The sequence below is a fragment of the Poecile atricapillus genome, chromosome 21 (assembly GCF_030490865.1).
Source record: "Poecile atricapillus isolate bPoeAtr1 chromosome 21, bPoeAtr1.hap1, whole genome shotgun sequence".
In the NCBI taxonomy this organism is placed as follows: Eukaryota; Metazoa; Chordata; class Aves; order Passeriformes; family Paridae; genus Poecile; species Poecile atricapillus.
Window position 1 is genome coordinate 1,527,775 of NC_081269.1, and position 13,431 is coordinate 1,541,205.

Consider the following 13,431-nt stretch of genomic DNA (forward strand, 5'->3'; position numbering starts at 1 on the left):
AGGTAATAGACTTTCTCAACAAATTAGGTGTTTCACTTGTCTTTCTACCTAAGTTTTTGTTTTGTTTTGTTTTAATTGCAGCCATTCTAGTTTAAACTTTCAAAATAATTTGGTTCAAGGTAGAGCACAGAAAGCTTCAACCTTGGCAGCTGACAAGGAATATCCAGTATAATATTGAACACTAATAAAAAAGCTCAAGCATTATTGATAGAAGCTCTCTGCATGTGCTGCTTCTGATCAAGACCAGCAATCAGGTGACCTGTGGTGTTCTCCAGGTCTGTTGTGTTTTTGTGGTCACATGAGTGGCATGAAGATGCACCGAATTTTGTATCATTGCAATAGTGATTAAAAACTCCAAGGCTTAGTGGGATCGACAGTGTATGGATGCATGGCAGTTTCCTGAACTTTAAATGTGATCACACCCCTCTATGGCTTTAATTGACTTTTGGTAGTGTGAGATATAATATTTTGTTCGGTTACAAAATAGGATAATTGCATGTGTTTAGATCATTCTTACATGCCTGTTATTTAATTTATGGCTAGTTCAAGAAGGAAAGGACCATGGAGCTGGAAGGTACAGCCTGGCATGTCTGAAGCTCCAGATGTCTGAGGTGCCAGTTGGGATATGGAAGACCAAAGGTATGACAGATGTAATTGATATGGAGGACCAGGATCTGTGAATTTTAGGGTTTGGAAAGTGATAGAGCATTCAGTTCTCAGTAGGGTGAAGATGGGGAACATGGTTGGTGAGGCAGGAGACATCATGACTAAATATTTTGATAGTAGTGATTCAACTGGAGGCATGGGGAGATATCTGAGGGACTTTTATACAAACATAATCTGGTTTTCAAAGTAAAAAAAGCTTTTAATAGAGTCAAAGAGAACTTTATTTACTCAATATACAAGTAATTTTCTTGCTGGTGAGGCAGTATGATGCTAACTATTTATTTCCTTATAATAGTGAAAGTAACCCCAGTACCTCAGACATGTTTCTGTAATGACTGGACTGAAGAGTCCTTCAGCTGCAGAGCTCAGGCTTTTATGTTTTCAAGACTTTATACAAATCTCATTCTCCAGCAGCATAATTTGAGACCAAAGATGTTATGGTAACCCAGATGTAGATGAGAACCTGAACTCTGGGAGGGGTTTGGGCAGAGCTTCAGTACCTTCGACCAAAGTTATTATTCCAAACATTTCTGCTCAGAAATCATTTAACCCTGGAGTTGGCCAAATTTATCACTCAGTGACCTGTCTGACCTGAGAGTTACAGTGAGTTCTTTCCACCTGTGTTTGAGCAGCTCTCTGCCTTTCTGCCACACAGCCCTGCTGAGCCTGAAGAGCTGTTCCCTTGGTGCTCCTGTGCTGGCAATTACTGCCCACAGTGACAAAGACACGGTCACAGACAGCGTCCTCCCAGTTTCTGCTGTGGAAATTGAGAAGAAAATTGCAACCCCAAATAGACTGGTGCACCCGTGTTCCCATTTTCAGTCCTTCAGAATCTCTGACCATAAAGATAGTGGGTAAATGAGGCTCTGTTGTGTTCTGTAACTATTTTTGAAGAGTTTAAAAAACTCATGGGGCTGCTGACAGAGCAAGGGATAATGTCAGTAAAAGGAAACAAGTGTGTTCATAGGCTTCAGTTTCTTTTACTGCAATGAGGAACCCAGTTCTGGTAAGTGATGGGCTGTTGGTAGGTGATTGCGATAATGCAGTGGTCAAGAGCCAGTCAAGAGGTGGTGTCAAAGCCCTGGGTTTGTGGCCTCACTGTAGAAGCATTCAGTCACCACCACCAGTTTCAGTGGGGAAGAGTATCCTGTGCCATGGGCTAGCCCGGGGTTTTCATTGTGTTGACACAAGAGTAATAACTACATTCTGCCAAAAACGCTTTTGCAGCTGGTCCCAGTAAGATCCTGAGTCAACAACTTCTCCTAGGTACTCCACCATTAGGAGCTAAGTGAACTTAACAGTTCAAAGGTTGTGTGCAGGCAACTCTTGATTAAGGTAGCGAGGGTTTCACTGGAGGCTTGTTATGTAAGAGCAAGACAAACATTAAAACAAGGAAAGACAGTTGGGAGACTTCTGATTATGAAGTAATACCATGCTTTACATTCTTGAAGCATGGAGAAATGAGTCATTTAAATCACTTTACAGACTTCTCAACATCCAGTCTAACCAACACTGGTGCTTTAATTTCTGTTTTGTGTATGCATGGCCTTGGACACCTAAAGCTGAAATTCTGTGTGGATAATCTGTACATTACAAATATGGAAGTAACATGACAAACGATGGAGCAGTAGCAGTGGGTTGGTCAATGCATTTTTAGTGTTTATATTCCTGCTCTTAAGTCCACAGAGAAATGGTAAAGACCACTTCTGTTATTACCAGGCTTGGAGCCTCATGCAGAAACTTCCTGTGTAGTGAAAATCTTTCCCTTTTATTTATTTTTGTAATTCATTTATTAATTTCAAGTTTTGGTATGGACAAAATTGTAAATTCATGTTTTATGTAATATCCAGGATAGCATTCTGCCCTTCACGTGGCCAGAGACAAATACATTTCTGATCACATTCTTGTGTCAGAAGTGTTACTGATTTCCATTCACACTTGCCACCAAAAGTCATTTGAGCCCTGTGGGTACTGAATAGAATATTTCCAACCCAGGCCAGGCCTTGCTTAGCACCATTTGTCAGTAATGGAATATTCTTTAAATCATTCTTTAGTACTTTGTAAACTTTCTCACGTGGTGGGTTATATCACAGGCATTGCTTTTTGTTTAGGGACACTTGAGCATGGGGACTTGATGCTAAACAAAAACCTCTCCTCCGTGGTGTTTGGCTCATTTTCAAATGTCATAAGGAAGTACTCTTTACTGTGATGCTGTAAGGAAGAGGAATACACACTATTTCTGGGAGAAACAAATAATATTCTCTCACATCTTTTTTAAAGGAAACAGTTTCTTATTTGTAATAGCTTTTAACTTGGCATTATAAATTGTGTCTTCATATAAAGCTTTGATAAGCTGCAAACTGAACATCAAGGCAGCACATCTGTGAGTCTTAAATACTCAATATAATAATATCTATTCATTGTGAGAGTCCTTGACCTTGAACTGCAAGAATGAGTCTTTAGAGCTTTACGCTCCACAATGTCCCTCAGTGTCACCCCAAAGAGCAGGGGTGATTTGAGGTGAGCAGTGTCTTGGTCAGAGCAGTCTAAAGCAAGTCCCTGACCCATAGCACTACTGGACACAGACCTGCACTGCCCACTTGGCCTGTCCCTTTCCTGCAGCCTTGCCTGCTGCTCAGAGCTGGTGTACCTCTGCTGGAGCACCAGCCAGCTGGTACATCTTTCAACTTTTGCATTATTTGATTAATTTATCTTATACTTCTGTCAGGCCAGGTTTGATGAAATAGTGTTAACTGAAGTATACACTAGTCATCAAGTACTCCTTTCAGCTTGTGATTAAGCAGGGCAGACACATTAACTTTAAAAAAACCCTGCTCTTTGAAGGCTATTTTTTGTTTTCCTCATAATTGTGTTTGATATTTAAAATAGTTTTTGGAAGTTTAGAAGCAGAGGGAGGCATCTATCACTTGCACCTAAGAGCTTAACAGTGTTTGTGTTTGTCACTTGGGGAGAGGTCCCTGGCATTGCTCACTTCACTTGCAGAAGAGAAGAGACCGGTTCTGGGACTGCTGTTCGCTGTCCTCACTGTGGACACTGAACTTACCCCTTCTGTAACTATCACCCTGGGTGGCTTTTCCCCCAGAAGAATTTGCCTTTATCTTCTGCATGAATCCATTTTGAAAAGGATTCGCTTGATTTTTGTTTTTTTTAATCATCAGCTTCTGAGCCAGCTTGGTTTGGGTGCTTCACAGAATCATTCAGGCAAAAGACTTCCCATCCCATGGAGTCCCAGCTGTGCCCAGTGCCCACCTTGTCCCCAGCCCAGAGCACTGAGTGCCACGTCCACTCCTTCCTTGGACACCTCCAGGAATGGGTATTCCAAACCTCTCTGGGCAGCCCCTCCAGTGCTTGACAACCCTTTCTGTGTTGAAACTCCTCCTGATGCTCAACCTGAACCTCCCCTGGCACAGCTTGAGGCTATATCACTACCCCGTATAAAATATTTTCTCTCAGCTGCAGCTGCACAGCTTCAGACTGAATGACCTCATTACCTGTGGACTTCCTTCTGCTGGGGTTCAGCATCATCTGTTGAAAAAACACTGCATTTAATATCTTTTGATTGTTACACCTTATTTTTTGCACCATCTCTGGTATTCATTCTTGTTGAGAGGAGTTTAAAACTACTGGTGTTTTGATTAATATTCTCCGCTTCTGCAGAATGGTTTTTAAAACATGCAAAATTGACAATAAATTCTTGTAGCCGATGAGGCTGACTCATGTTCTGCATTAAATAAAATCACACAGGATATGGGATCTTCTCGGCCTTGCTTCAATTTCTCAGAAGTCATTTCATCTACAGAAAGTGGGCTGTGTCTCAGCTAGCATGAAACAAGGAACAAGGAAAACTGAAAACAAATGTCAAATAGAAGTTAGTCTGGAAAATATTATAACATGGTGGGCACAGATAAAGTTTGTATATTTTGGAGCCACCTTCCTGATACTCAGTAAATCTGAGAACTAACTTTTCATGCATAAAAATAGAGTATTTTTGTTTCCACAATTGTGCAACTGCAAGGGCTGCTTTCTCTTTTATTTTCTGTTTTCCCCTCCCATTTCTAGAGGTCGCAGAAATAGTGTGTTTAATCACAGTTTACAGTACAGAATGCACACACCTGTTGAGTCTTGGAGCTTTCTCTCCCCCAAGAGCTCTGTTGAGTCTGTCCTTTTCCTAGCTGGAAGTATCTCAGAGTACATTGCAGCTTTCTGGCCAAGATTTCAAAAGTAATTCTCAATTGCTTTTGAGGTGTTTAACTTTGGAGACCATCAAAGGGCACACGACGTCTCTCAGACAGGTTGGGACTTCACATTTGTGAGGAAAATGTTCATCAAGTTAATATCTTGATTTGGAACAAGGGAATAAGCAGCAGGAAATTGCTTATTCTCCACTAGGATGGCTCTGAGTTAGGGGGTATTGACATGGTGATGATAATTTTACAACTATTTCAGAAACATGGTTTAAAAATATCAAGGTCTCCAAATCCTGCTCCCAACTGACAGAATAGAGCCTGTGAGATGTCACAGTGATACTATGCCAAGTCTGGTTATTTCTAATTCATTAATTGCAGTGAAAAGGCATCCAGGGTTTATTATGAAATTTGAGATGGAGAGCCAATCCCTGCACTCTAACTTCATTATCCTCATAAGCATAGGTGCAGATTTTACAGCTGAGATAATTATACAAAGAATGTACACAATATGAGTGGTATTTAGCATAAAAAGTAAATTGAATGCAATCCATGTCTGGTTGAGAGAGGAACAGAACCAATAAACCCTTTGATCTAACAATGAGGCTTTGAAAGGAACAGATTAGGTACAGTACTGAACCTGTAATCTTCTCACTTTATTGCACTATATGGAGAGGGCCTTATTTATTTACTACTTAGGAAGTGTTTTCAATTTTATAAGTATCTGAAAGAAATCACAGCTCAAAATTATGTAGCTTTGCTCCACAGAACTCTGTTACACTCATAAGAACCTCTGAAATTCATAGGGACTGTCTGTTAAATGAGAGACACAAATCTTGCCTTCGTGCTCTATCAAATTCTGTCTCAGTCTGGAAAATTGCTTATCAGAATGTTTACTTCCCATGCTGTTCTTGGGTTCTGAGCCAAAGCCACTGGAATCAAAGGGAAAGACTCCTGTGTACTTCAGTAGCATTCACCATCTTAAACCATTTTTCACTGTCTGGAGTACTCAAGAGGAATGGCCTGTGCTCAATCACGGTTTCCAGAATTAAAATGAAACAGTTTTGTGTGTCCAGTTTTATGAAACATAGTGTCTGCAGCAGCCTGAATAGATAAGTTCAAAAGGTGATTGAGATGCTGAAGGCAAATACATCCTTCATAAATCAGCTTGGAATCTGAGCCCCAGTGCATCACTCAATGTGAAGGGAAGGCAGAAATAATTCTGAATTTTTTGTCCAGTAATTAGTTGCTTTCTTTTCCCATGCTCATATGCTCTTTTGAAAAAATAAATATTAAAAGTCCTGCTGCTGCCTTTAGTGCTGAAGAGCTGCCTTCCTTTCTTCTTGTTTTCAACTTTATTAGTGTTAAATCCAGCTGTCTATTTAAAAATGAGCTGATGGTTTGCTGGGCAGTGGTTTATACTGTGCTCATTTGTTTGCCTCACCACTGGCCTGGGTCCTTCCTTCTCCACGGTGCACTCAATTTGCTGGTTAGTCAGAGATGGGGTGGTGTGTTTCCTGAAGAACTATCGTCTAGCTGGGTAGAAACTTATGACAAGACCCTACCAAAACCATGCACAAGTTGTCATTTCTTATGTCCTTTTCCAAAGGTGTCAGACACTGTGTGGGCAGAAACTTGAGAACCTTTTCTGCAATGGTCGTTCTACCAAATCAAGACATTAACTTGATGAGGATTTTTCTCACAAATGTGAAGTCATTGCAGGGTGCCAGTCATCTGCTTTTCACACATGCAGCTTTGCTCTTCCATTAAAAAGAAATAGGAGTTCAAAGGCAGAAACATGGGAGAAAATCGGGATCAGAGCTGTTACATTGGACAAGGATTTTGACACTCATGGAAGTACAGAAACTGTTGATCTCCAAAAACACTAAAAAGAGGAGCAGTATGTTCTTTTGGAGAATTCTCAGATTGCAATTAAGTCTTCGAAGCTGGTGCATGAGAATAAAGAAGGAAATGTCATAGTGGTTTTTAGCTTGTTTTGGTCAGAGAGGTCTCTTGAGCTCCCCAGCCCTAATGGAACGTGTTGTAAGTCACAGAAAATTCCCCTTCATTTTCCCTTCTGCCAAGTTGCAGATGACTAAATCAAAAGTAATCATCATAAAAACAAGGTGAGGCAAGAATGTATTTTTGACCAAAAAAAGTTGCTCTTTCTGTCCCTTAAGTGATACACACAGTCTGCATCAGCTCCTCTTGCTTTGGAGGCTGTGGTCCAAACAACTCCTGCTGCAAGAGGTGTGTGAAACATTTAGACTGAATGTAGTAATTGTTTTGCATCTTATCCTTTCAGAAATGGAGACAAAAATTGTTATGGCTAATAATAGCACCTGCTAATTAATCTGTAACAATCCTTTGATGTGTGTACTAGGACTGTTTTTTATAGATTAACCCCTGCGACTTAACCCACTCCATAAAGCCACCTATCACTTTCTAGAACCTGATCCTGTCAACACATATTCTTCCACATCTCTTTTTTGTATTTTCAGTAGGTGACTTTTCAAACTCCCAAGTGATATCCCCCATTCCAAATGTAGCTTCAAAGACCATCGTCTCTGTCGCTGTGGTCAACAGTTGTCTCAATCAGCAGTGTGTTTGCTCACTGAAAACTAAGCTAAATATTACGTTCCTAGCCTGGAATTCCTGTAGGAGAGTGAAGGAAAAGCAGCACCAATGGAGTATTTGCATCCTTCACTGGTGAACTGCTGAGTGCAGTTTGGGCCTCCTGTACACAAAGAAGGAGTTCAGTGGAGGCCATCAAGGTGATTGAGGCTGGGCCATGGTGCTGCCTCATGAGTAGAGGCTGGAGAAATGGTGCTTGTTCAGCCAGGAGAGGAGCAGCCTTACAGTGGCTTTCAGGTCACTGAGGAGATGGAGCCAGGTTCTTTGCAGGGGTGGGAAGATGAGAACCAATGGGCAGAAGTTGAAATGAGAAGTCCAGGCTGGGTATAAGGAGAAGTTTTATCCCCACAAGGACAGCCCAGCAGCAGAGTAAGATGCACAGGTTGTTGTGCAGTCTCCTTCCTCAGAAGGCCTCAAGACCAGTCTGGATCAAGCCCTCACCTCACAGCTGACCCTGCTTTGGGCAGGAAGTTGAACTAAAAGAAGTGCTGAGGTCCCTTCTAACCTGCCTGTGCATGATATCAGTTGTTATTGTTTCAATTACAGGAGTCATGTTAGAGGAATATTCCACAAATGCCAGCCCTATTCACGGTACCCTATCTCAGCAACTGCCTCAGGTTCCCCTGCATGCTGAGTTTGCTTGCTAGTCAGTTCCACATGAAGAAACAATTGTTCTATTCAACAAAGGAGGATTAATCAGAGTATGTGTGCCCATATTCCCAAAGAACACCTTGTGTATGTGACAGAACCACAGCATCAGGAATGCAGGTAAGACCCAGGTGCAAACAGTGCTGCCTGGAGTGAGCTTGCATGGTAAAAACTGCTCATTCCCTGCTGAGTGACAAGGTAGGGTGAATGTTTCTCCAGTTATCCAATCACTGGATGATCAACTAGCAAATTAGAAAAAGGAGAAGATGTAGTGAGAAGATACGTTCAGACTGAAGTCTTTATTGAGATTTGTGATAGGAGGCAAAATTTCCTGAATTAGTTCAAAGATTCACTCCATTAATTGGAAATCGCTGCAGCATGGCAGAAGATTGTGTTCTGGGATGCTCCACAGAGACCAAATGGGGAAATTGTCGGTATTTCATGGCATAAGTATTGACCTGGATGTGCAGCTCGAAATCAAGGGAAACTTGTCGCTCTCTTGGGAATGGCGAGAACAACACAGACTCTCTTGTGCGTTGAACAGGAGAGCAAAGTTTATTACTTCAGATCTTCTTTTATAGACCGATATGTGAAAGTACAGAAAGATAAAACTCTTACTGGTTAGTAAACTAGCACATCACCATCATTGGTCAGTGGGATACACCACACCTCGACCTTCTCTTGCAAGAAAACAAGAATCTGCAAGGCTGTCTCACCTATCTCTGAGGATTATTTAATTCCTCCTTGTGATTTCCCAGGCCACTTTCTCAGGCGAAACTGAGAAAGTTATGTAGCCTGCTATTCCACAGGCACTGTGCTCCCTGCTTTTGCTCATAGTTAGCATCCAGGAAACTGATTAAAAATACTATGAAGAATGTGCCATGGACATTGTCTTTTTTAATAGGGGAAGGTAGATAGTTGATAGAGAAGGAGCTGTAAGCTCACACCCCACATCCTCTGGCACCACCTCCTTATAGGGAAGGGCAGAGGGGCGACAATTTCACTCTCATGGAAAGTTTTAAAATGTGGTGTAATTCACAGACACTGAAAGTTGTGCAGACATATGCAAGACTGGCCTAACTGTAGTGCTTTGCAAGGAGTCCTTAAAAACAATTAAGGTAGTAAAACAGTGCATATAGATAAAGCAGAGGCATAAAATTACCTGAGAAAACCCGTCTCCGTGCAGGAGACATGGAAAGCTGGTCAGCATGCTTTGGTTTTGTGCAGACTAAGGTACACAGTCCAAAGTGTGACACCTGAATGTGCAAGAAACAACTGAGTAGATAAAGGCAGGTGTAAGGAAAAGAGACTCAGAGGTCACCAATAAAGAGAAGCACATAAGTTTTACTGAAGTTGTTCCAAGAGAGCTGTGTGTTTTGAAGTAAAAACACCAAAGTTTTTAGATTCAGAACTCAAGTTACTTCTATACTTCAGTATTCTGTTCTTCAAATCTCCTCTGTTACCTGCCCTTGGTTAGAGATTCTACTGGCCTCAGCCAGTGCTCTGTTACTGCAATTGGTATTTCTTCTTCCAACCATGCCTTTACTAAAGAAGACATTTGCAGCTCTGCAGTTCACTGTTATTTTTCAAGCATAAAACTCTTTTTGCACACAGTAATCTTGTTTTTGTTTTTTTTTTTTTTCTGTTCAGCTGTGACAAGCATGGATTGCAGGAGCACAAGTACCAAACACTGTTCTATACCTTTTCCCAATCCATATGACAGCTTTTCCTTATGTTCCACACAGGGACATCTTCAGTGGAGTGAAATGATGGGCAGGACACAGAGCCCAGCTTGTGATGGCCACATGCAGGACACCAGGGTTTAGGCCCAGTCAACTGCTAATTGTTATTTTGCTCTCTTTTTTTGCTGTAATTTTGTCTTTGCTGCTGCAGCTGTGGCTGAGGATCTCAGGGCTGAGAGGAGGTGTCAGCAATCACTTCTGCCTGAGCCAACGTGCAGCCAGGCACAGCAAAGTCTGGCTATTGCTTGCCAGATGGCATTGGTCCTCCCTCACTTCCTCATCCCTGGGAATTTTGGAGAGGGTGACTGATGAGGGAATTCTGTTCTTTCTGCATGTCTGAGTTTGGCCTAACTGACAGCAAGCAGACAGGAAGGAGTGGGTTTACTGGCATGTCTCTGCAAATTTAGCACGCTCCTTAACTTTCATTTTTGCCCTCAGATGGTCAGATTGGGAAATTTTCTGCCCTGCCCTGCCATTACTTGACATCCAATCTGCCACTGGAGAGCAGGACATGGCAAACATAACATTGCACTTTCCACACTAAACTGCTGCTTTAAATGTACCTTAAATCTGCAGAAACTCAAAGAGTCCAGACAGGCCTGGGGTCCTACTTTCATTTGCATGTTTTCAAGTGACAAGACCTAGATCTTTTATCTTGCTTTTAGTACAGTTGTTATCCCCACTTTATCAGGAACATTTTGAAATAATAAAGAAGCCAGTGAAGAAGGGGCTGCAGTTAATGGTGAATATCTTAAAGCCCTTAAAGGAACAGTCAGCAATCAGAACACAAACCAAAAAAAAAACTAGAGTTGCCGTCTTGCAAAGTTTGGGGGAAGATTCAAACCAAATTTTATTTGGGAAATGAAAAGCCAAATCAGTGTAAAAGATGACTGATGGTAGTCAATAAGAGGAGATATTTGGGAACAGCAATAGTTATTATTGTTATTAATTCTATCTTCGTCAGAAACCACCAGACATGAGGGAAATCCTAACAAATCTGAGATGCTGAGTGTTTACAGGGGCTGCAGTACTGTATTTATTGCGCTGTCATGTGCAGACATCTCAGAGACATCTCAGAGAATAGTTACATTAGTTAGGAAAAGGGAGTTAGAAAGAGCTCACTAATAACCTGTGAAATGTTGGGACAGTTGAACATCTCTTTGGGTTCCATGAAGCTGGGAAGACAGCCCTCATTGTCATCAATTTTGCCTCAAAGAACTGCTGTTCTTTGAAGACTCAAAATACCCTGATCTCAGAGGAGCAACCTTACAACCAGAGCTTGATCTGTAAATGTTTTCAGGAATATGACTTCTTGAGCTCATGCAGAATCTTGCTGATATGATGTATATTATAACATCAGACAGCGAATGTGACTCACTTGGAAATTGCAGACAGCTGATTGTTGAGGCAGCAGACCATCAGACACTCAGAAACAAAACAAAATTTAACTCAAGATGACAGCATCAAATAGGTCAAAGTCTGCTCTGAAAGGGCACCTCTTTCATCAAATTTAATGCAAGGAAAGCAATCGGTTTTTGCACTCCTGATGTGGCAGATGAAGAAGTGTCTTTGCAAAAGGAGGAAATATGGGCAGAATTTGTTTTCTGAAGGAAAAACCTTCCAAGCCCTGTAGAATATTTGTGGAAGGAGTGCCCAGTGAGCTTGTTCAGTTAATCTCTGGTCCACCTGAGGAATGAATGGTTCTCTCTTGTTCTTACTGTACAGAGAGAGTTTTATTATTTTTTTCAAGTGAGTTAAAAAACAGGTCCTGTATGAGCAACTGGAGTGATTAAGCAGTTCCCTGAATGGCTGTACCTCAGCCAATCCTTTTAACAATTCTCTTAAGGAAAGATGTTTCTCCTCTGGTTATCCCAAATCTGATTTTCATATCCAATCCCTACATGACCCTTCCTAGATTTCAGAAGTCCCAAGCACAGGGAAATGAGGAGGGTGAATACTAAAAGCTTAGAACCCACTGAATTCAAATAAACTTCTACTAAGTTATGTTCTTTCTTATAGTACTAGACATTAAAATTCCATATTCTACAGAAGAAGTTAATGAGAAAGGGAAGGATGCAAAGAGAATTTTTTAAACCCTGTTACAAAGTAGAAAAGGCAAAGAAGAATGTAAAGGCAGAATTTTCTGGCATAGCATTGAGTGGCACAGCTCTCACACATTGTTTCTGCCTGCTGATTACATCTGCCTGATGACTGGAATATTTTAAACAAAAGTATTCACCTGCTAATTCTGGTGAGAGGAAAGGCATCACATTAAAGAAAAACCCAACTGTGAAAATTCATGAGCAGTGGATGCTTAGAAACACAGGCTTGGATAAAGCCACAAAGATGAACGCTCAGAAAACTCAGGTCTGTTTGTCAAGAGATTCATCCCTAGGAATCCTGGATAGGATGCATACAAGGGATCTCATGCATGAACACGTGTGCACAGCACTTGCTTTGCCTCTAGAAATGCTTTACACAATCACGTAATGTTCATTTTCAAACAGAGAAGCTAGACACAGAGAGAAGAAAACACTTTGCCCAAGCTTGCCCAGTAAAAGATTGACAGATGAGAAAAGAGCACGCATTTCCTCATTTCTCTGGCTGCCTTATGCCTCATTATTGTAGATCTTTGGTCAGCAACTGTAAATGTTTCCCTTGTTATCAATGCACTTCGTTTGACTCATATTAGTCAGCAGATTTATTAGTCTTTAATTTGTAAACAGTTTCCTTGAAATAGCCATACATAATATCAAGAAACAAACAAGTCAGGTCAAAATCCTTGTTGGGGCACTATCTGGCATCACACTCATGGGCTGCAGGTGCCTGACAGCACTGGACACTGCTGCCAGCCCTGTCCCAAGGGTTTTCTGCCTTCCAGACTGCTGTGAGAAGTCTGGTTTTGTAAAAGGTATGTGTCCACATGTTGTCTGACATTGCAAATCAGATCAGCAATCCCATCTTCCTCATCCAGCTATCCCCCTGGTATTCCCACATACAGCATGGTGGGAATGGTTTGCACTTCAGCAAGTTGCAGTTTTCTTCCAGTATTCCCAATACTTTGGAAAAGCACCAAGGGACAAATCTCACAGGCAGCAACAGGCAGAACAGGGAGCTTTGGAGAGCAAGTAATTCTACAAATACTGTATTGAGAAAGATCCTTTAAAATCTGATCAAAAGTAAGGATGTATATGTATGTGAAATTTAAAATACCTGTCCTTAGTTATAAGCACGTGGTTAAATGCTTTCTTGGCCTGTATTGTAAAGCTCTACAGCTCTGTAACATTTCTCTTGAAGTTGCCCACCCTCCTCCTACAGCCATAGATGGTGTACAGGAGGGTGCCTGGAGACTGGCCACACAGAGTTAAAAGCTGTGAGAAGCCCTTCAGCATTTATTTCTTTTAATTTTAACACTGTATGCAAGGCTGCAAACACCTGCCCTTTCCAGAAGCACAAGCAGGAGTCAAGACCGCTGCACACCAGGGAAGGAAGGGATGCTGACAGCATCAGGAGCTGCCTCCCTCCCTCACACAGGT